The sequence below is a fragment of the Echinops telfairi genome, unplaced genomic scaffold (genome assembly GCF_000313985.2).
Source record: "Echinops telfairi isolate 266 unplaced genomic scaffold, ASM31398v2 ScPeMD7_7458;HRSCAF=8496, whole genome shotgun sequence".
NCBI lineage: Eukaryota > Metazoa > Chordata > Mammalia > Afrosoricida > Tenrecidae > Echinops > Echinops telfairi.
The window spans coordinates 39675011-39681983 of NW_022111358.1; the positions used below are offsets into that span (position 1 = coordinate 39675011).

At 43.9% G+C, this 6973-nt stretch overlaps 1 pseudogene; it reads left to right on the forward strand.

Annotated features, from left to right (window-relative positions):
- The window catches only part of LOC123522717, a 38582-nt pseudogene that overhangs the window by 6120 nt on the left and 25489 nt on the right, over positions 1 to 6973 (forward strand).

Below are 6973 nucleotides of genomic sequence, written 5' to 3' on the forward strand. Positions count from 1 at the left end.
CCATACTTGTCTGAGTTAAAGAAAGCCTGACACTGTATATACAGTGTCATATTTAAACTTGGTGTTTTCATAAGGTAGTAAAATTATAACAGAAAGTCTGAGGCTATTAGATGCACTAGTCATACAAGGCTGACGACTCTCCTTACTAATTACCCTATCTGGGAAAACCCAAATATCTAAGAAGCTCTGTGGCTCAATGACATTTACTTGTAGGATGATTTGCTAGAGACGGCCCCATGTGAAAAGAGGCATCATTTTTACAATATGGGGGGAAAGAAGTTGGGTCTGCTCTTGAAGAGAGACCTTTCCTGAGTGGAGACAATTGTCTCTCGAGGGTGGGGGCTCGGGGTGTAGTGAGGAAACAGGCTGTTAGGTGGGAAGCCCTAGGTCTCCAGCTCGGCACCTAGTTACCACCTTCTTGCACAGGTATCTCATCTCTTGAAGCTTCAGTTTCCTGTCTGTAAAAGACTGACGGCGATGCCTACTTCTTATGAGCCACGAGCATAAAAGAAGAAAAAGGGTTGTAAACTGACTTACACGGTGCTTCAGAAAAATGAAGTGGTCAGTAATGTATCAGAATGGGTAGAACTTTTCGGAGATCTCTGAATTTTGGAATGCCTATTTCTGTTTCCATAAGTAATGTTTTAGTGAAACACGCACACGCTCACCCACTTACATGTTGTCTGCTTTTACGCGACCACGATGGCCTAAACTATGTATGGTCTGGCTCTTTGCAGAAACAAGTTGGCTAACCCTTGTTGTATGTTCTGTTTTCTGTCCACAGTATGTAAATGGAAGGAGCAGATGGAATTCTACCTTAGACTATTATTTTTTTATTAAACAATATTACCAGAGATTATGGAGTAACTATACTGTCAGTTCTTGTAAGATAACTATATGAAGAATAACTGGGATTTGACATTTGAGCTTAGGAACTTCCAAGTGCTTCCCCATTTCACTCATCTCCCAGACAAGACCCAAAAGGCCACCACCTGGTGCATTACTTCTGACTCCTAGCAACCAGGAAGGGAAGAATCGACCTGCCCAAAAGGATTTCCAGGTCTGTAATCTTTACAGGAGTAGACTGCCATATATGTCTTCCACTGACAGACAAAGGCAAGTTTTTAATCCACAATATTGTCGTTGTGGGTTGAATGCACGGTCTCTCCTAGGGAGGCCTGAGGTCTTGTATCTGCTGTATTATTTACTGGGACTGTCGTAATAAAGTACCACAAAAGGTGTAAGTGATGTCGGATCACGTTTAGCATCGAAAGGATTGCATGAATAGGCTACACTAAGGGCACTCTACCTTTTAGAGCGGTCACCGCCCCTGTCTTTCATTCCTTCTGGTTTACGTAGATCAAGATGGACACCGGCGAGCTCCCTTGTTTTTCCTGAAGTCTTTTTTTTTGGTTTCAACACCAAAAGGCAGGTCATGTGGCTCTTGAGAATGAAGTAGATTTTGATCCTTCTTCTAACAACTCCTTTGAGCCAGTGTCTCCAGAATTCCATGGGAAAGCAGTCATCAGGGAACAAATCACACGGGAGAGCAGGCGGTGAACAGGTCAGAGACAGGGGCCTGATGATGCAAACCACCGAGGGGAGTGGAAACCTCTTCTGTGCCCCTTTGCACCTCTGTACCCAGGCTGCCCCACTCATGAGGGGCTACGCTCACTTGCACTGCTACCACTCTGCTTTCTCAAATGGCCAACATTTGACTTTATTAATATCTAACCACACAGGGACAACCATCTATGAATAAACAATCTTCAATCTTCCTAGTTCCATTTCTTTGTTACGTCTTACTTCTCTTCTTTGTGCTCTGTTCCCCTTCCCAGAATGGCCCTCGGCTTTCACTTCCTTGGTATTCTCACCCATTTTCCTCTGTCACGCACCGTGTCTCTCTCATCTTCCATCTTTGTCTACTACGATGAGGAGGAAGAGGGCTCAGATGCGGCAGTGTGGAGAGAGACATGCCAGAGAGACGGGAATAAAATACGAGACGTTAGGGTTACAGGAGCCATGTGCATCTTTCCTCCAAGATGATGTACATGCTTCATTCAGTGCCGGCTAGCCTTGTTTTTCAAACAACTAGAAATCTCTGGATTCCCTAGGTCTTTGCTCATGGTCTTCCCACTCCTCAATGTCACTCTTGTCTTTTCCCGTCAGGAGAATCTTTCCATGCCTCCTGTCTTCGCCAATCTTTTAAAACTCTGAATATTTGTGACCCTGGCTGCCTCTAGAAGGGTATCTTCTAAGAACATGGGTCCAACATGAACCGATGACAAAGGGCAGGCCACGTCTACGCGGTAATGCTGCGTTCTCAAAAACCGGGATCTCCCGTCAAGCTGGAGCGCTAACTCCTGTGGCCTTTCCCCATGCCGACGCCAGTATCAGGTCTTCCCCGAGCAATCAGAGGAAGCCTCGGCTGTGGAGAGAAGGCATTTTAACTTTTGCAAAGAGAAAGACATTGAGAGTTTGTGAATTGTAGATAACAAGGTAGCCCTGTGCTCTAGGAAATTAAATTTAGTGGGACGAGGTATTAGAAGCAGTGATCGCCACGTTGCTAACTGTCGAGATTATCCAGAAGGCTGAGTCTAGGGTGCAGCGGTGCAGCAACCCAGAGCTGTCTGTCCTGGTTATTGTGATAGCCTTCACTATGTCCAGTGAGCAGGCACCTGCCATTCTAGGGCTCTGAATCACACTGACCCAGGAGCCAAGGTAGCGGAAAGCACAATGATCTCCCAGTATCCTGTGGTTGTTAGGTGCCATCACGTGGGTTCTGACTCATAGCAGACCCTATGTACAGAGTGAAACACTGCCCGGTCCTGTGCCACCTTCACACGTGTTCTTATGCCTGAGCCCATTGGTGCCGCCACTGTGTCCATGCATCCTGGCCAAGACCTTCCTCTTTTCACTGCATGCCGACTTCACCAAGTCTGATGTCCTTCTCCGAAGACTGATCTCTTCCCGAAACATGTCCAAAATGCAGGAGGTGCAGTCTCACCAGCCCTGCCTCACCAGCCTCTGTCTTTTTCCATGACAGGTTTGTTTGTGCTTTTGACAGTCCATGGAATTTCCGATATGTTTTGCCAGCACCATACTTCAATTGCATTGATTCTTCTTCCACCTTCCTCATTCAACGACCAACTTTTCTATGCATATGAGGTGATGGAAAACACCATGGCTTGAGTCAAGCACACCTATTCCTCAAAGTAGCATCCTGGCTTTTCAACACTTTGAAGAGGTCTGGTGCAGCAGAGTTACCCAATGCAATGTGTCTTTTGGAGAGGTAGCAGATGAGCAAAAATCAATGGTCCTGAAGGAAGAAGTCCAGGATACACTGAAGACATTAGCCCAAAACAAAGCTCCAGGCATTGCTGGAGTACCAATCGAAATGTTTCAATAAGCAGAACAAGCACTGGGAGAACACACTCTCAGTACAGAGGATGGGAATCCAATGTCAATATGTTACTACTTAGCAAGTTGGTTCTACCTCATCTAGAGTCTACGAACTAGACAGCAGACATTTCAAGTGGTTCCATTTATAAAATTATGACTGAAAAATTAAAACTGCATAATGGGAGCCCAAAGTATTTTGCCCAGATCAGCTGTAGACAAGAGCAGGACTTCCTTTGGATATATTTAAGAATTGAGATCAACATCCTGAAACATTTCTTGGAAGAATTGATGTGGGAGATGAAGCTTAGCTTTACCAGTATGGTCTTGAAGACAACACAACGGCTGCCAAGAGGTGCAAGTGGCCCTGTCAACGCAAACGCGTCTGGTTAAAAGCAAAGGCCATGGCGACTTTCTCAATACGCAAGCACCTTGCTTGTTGGTTCAAGACATTTTGCTTGTTGGTGTTCTCGAGGGCCAACAAATGACATCATCTGTTTATTATGACAGTGTCCTGAGAAAGTTAGCCAAAGCGTTAGCGGAAAACAGCCTAGAAAACCTTCCCGGAGAGATCTCCCCACCACAGCAACGCCCTGCTCATTCCTCTCGTCAAGCAAGGGCGATTTTGTCAGGGTTTTGATGGGAAATCATTAGGCACCTGATTCTGATTTTGTTCCTTCTGACTTCTTTTTATTTCCTATTTTAGATACTCTTTAAGAGGCACCCATTTTTCTTCAGTTAGTAACGTAAAAAGACTGCATCGATATGGTTAAATTCCCACGACCCTCAGTTCTTCAGGGATGGACTAAATGACTAGTACCTCTGATTACAACAGTGTCGCTCACTTGAAAGAAGCCATGCTACGAAATAACGTTTACTTTTTACAAACTTTTATATTTTAAACCTATTTTCCCTTCACATCTCCTTTTTTGGTTTTCAGAATAAAAAATCTTAAAAAAGAATATAAAGGAAGGTATGAAAAAGCAGAAGCTTTGAAAGGTAATAAAAGAGCATTGTTTTTACATGGCTATTCAACTTAGTGACTTCTCGTCACTGTAAAGTGACTTCGGATGGATTAAGGCCTGGTTTCCAGACCTTACGGCTCTTCTTTACTTGAACGCATTATGCCGCCTATGAAGTAAGTTCAAACCCATGTAAAAATTTGAGACAGTTGAGGGAACCACTTAGAATCTTATGGGCTTCCAAGATATTTGATAAGTCCCTGCAATGTTTTATTTTTAACTCATCGTATTCTCTCATTCTAAAACTACATTTATATGATCTGCCTTTCTTTCATGATGAAACTGATTTTATACAGTAACTGTTAATCACATAAGGAAATGCTCTTGGCAGTGCCACAGCTATAAAATATGAGGCACAATTTTCAGAGAAGGAGCAGAGTTGATGTTGAACGTGGCTAGTCCTATCCATGCTGTAAAATATGATAAAAGTCTCTAAAAATGGGAAGCTAATATGTAAGTTCTAAGTATGTCCAAACGTATGTATGTGGATGTATATGTTCATGTATCTTTTTTCCAAATCATGCCAGGTCTGGTACTTGACATATATGAAGGCCAGATCACTGCCCTCCTGGGCCACAGTGGAGCTGGGAAAAGTGCGCTGTTAAACATGCTCAGTGGGCTTTCCGTTCCCACATCAGGTGAGAGGATGATGATCCTGTGGCAAGTCCAGGGCGAATGAATCAACAACTCATTTACATTTCATACACTATGATGGATGCCTCCGTATTTCAGAGAAAAGCTTGAGGGATTTCTTGAAGTCATTCTATTAGAGTTCTATTACTTCATTTGCTAAATTGGTTTCCTGTGGTTGAAGCATTTCATGGTGAGCAGCTGTATAAGACAATGGCACTCGGGCACTGACAGAGATCAGCTGTGAAGAGTGAGAGAACACAACAAACAGTGGCCAACAGGCAGGTCTAGAGACACAACTGCGAGTATTGCCAAGCTGGGGTTTGTTTATACGCTGCTCGCACCCTTGTGATGAAAGAAAGAATGTGTCGTCAGTCCTTTGAAGGCTGTTCGTGAATGCAGGAGAACAGTTGCATGGAATACACAAAATCCCGGAGACCAGAGCCCTGGGAAAAAGCAACTTGTAGGCCAAACATTCACCACCTGCTACTTCAAAGTAAGCCAGTCCTTGGGGAAACCAGAAGGGGCCTTCTTGGGGGCTTAATGAGATTAACTGGCAGGGGCTATAGTTAATGATGAGACCCCCGAGTCCTTCGTGTGTGTTACACAGATTCATGGCAGGGTGGGGGGTGGGAGGTGTTTAATTGTAGCATCGCTCTATGCCTATTTGGTTACTAAATACTATTCCAGCTCGAACACATGTTATGGCTATCAGTACTTTGAAGTTTCTGATTAGTCAGTTGTGCATTCATGGTAGGTAAATATAGTCAAGCAAATCTGGTGGTTGACCTTCACGGTTTTCCATTTTTAAATACCTCCAGTGAAGCAGGGTACTTTGTCCTACTGCTAACTTGCCCTTCTGCTTACAGGCTCCGTCACCATCTATAATCACCCACTTTCAGACACGGCAGATCGGAAAGTATTGTCAAGCTGACTGGAGCCTGCCCTCAGTCCAATGTGAGAGAAAATCGCAAGTTGTTTGCCGACATAAAAGGAATTCGGCCACAGGCAGGGGATACAGAGGGACAAGTAGATGCCACAAGTCACAAAACCATGAAAACACAATTCTTCGTGTAGGAAACTCGAAGGGCGTTTGTGTTGCATCATTTCTACACCGTGTACTCTATAGCGGTTGGGGAAAAACACCTAAAGAATCAGTCTATCCTACCAATTCATAAAGACTAGTAAAACGATAGTGTTTAGCTGAACAAAGTATTCTTTATTGGTTAGGTCCAACGAGTCTTACTGGACTTAGAGATGGAAAATATTCCAGACAATCTTGCTCAACGTTTAAGTGGTGGACAAAAAAGGAAACCAACTTTGGGGATTGCCATTTCAGGAGATCCTCCGGTAAGGAGGAGTACAATCACTGGTGGAGTCAGTTTGAAACTATTGCTTTAAATTAAACTTCATTAGCAAATGATGCATGTAAGGGAACTTGGACAGCAAAATAGTGAGTACTGGAATCATTTTCCTAAATAGGTTGATAAATATGAGGGCTTTAAAAAGCTCGTGGAAAAATAACAATATCATTTAAGTCCTTTTTGATCAGAAACGTTTTGAAGCTCTCCGGTGGTATGGAGTGGTGCTTTGTTGGGCTGCAAACCACAAGGTCAGCAATTTGAAACCACCTACCATTGCATGAGAGAAAGAGGAGGCTTTCTTCTCCCATCAGGAGTTCCAGCCTCTTTCCATTCCTGTGGCGAGATGGAGGCAGAGGCAGTTCTATTCTGCCCTAGAGGCTCACTACGAGTCAGAAATGACTTGATGGCCGTGTTTTTTCATTTCTTTGTATATTACTCTTTTGCAGGGGTTCTCAACCTTCCTAATGCCGTGACCCTTTCATACAGTTCCTCCTGTGGTGGTGACCCCTCCCCCAACCATAACATTATTTTCGTTGCTACTTCGTCACTGTCATTTTG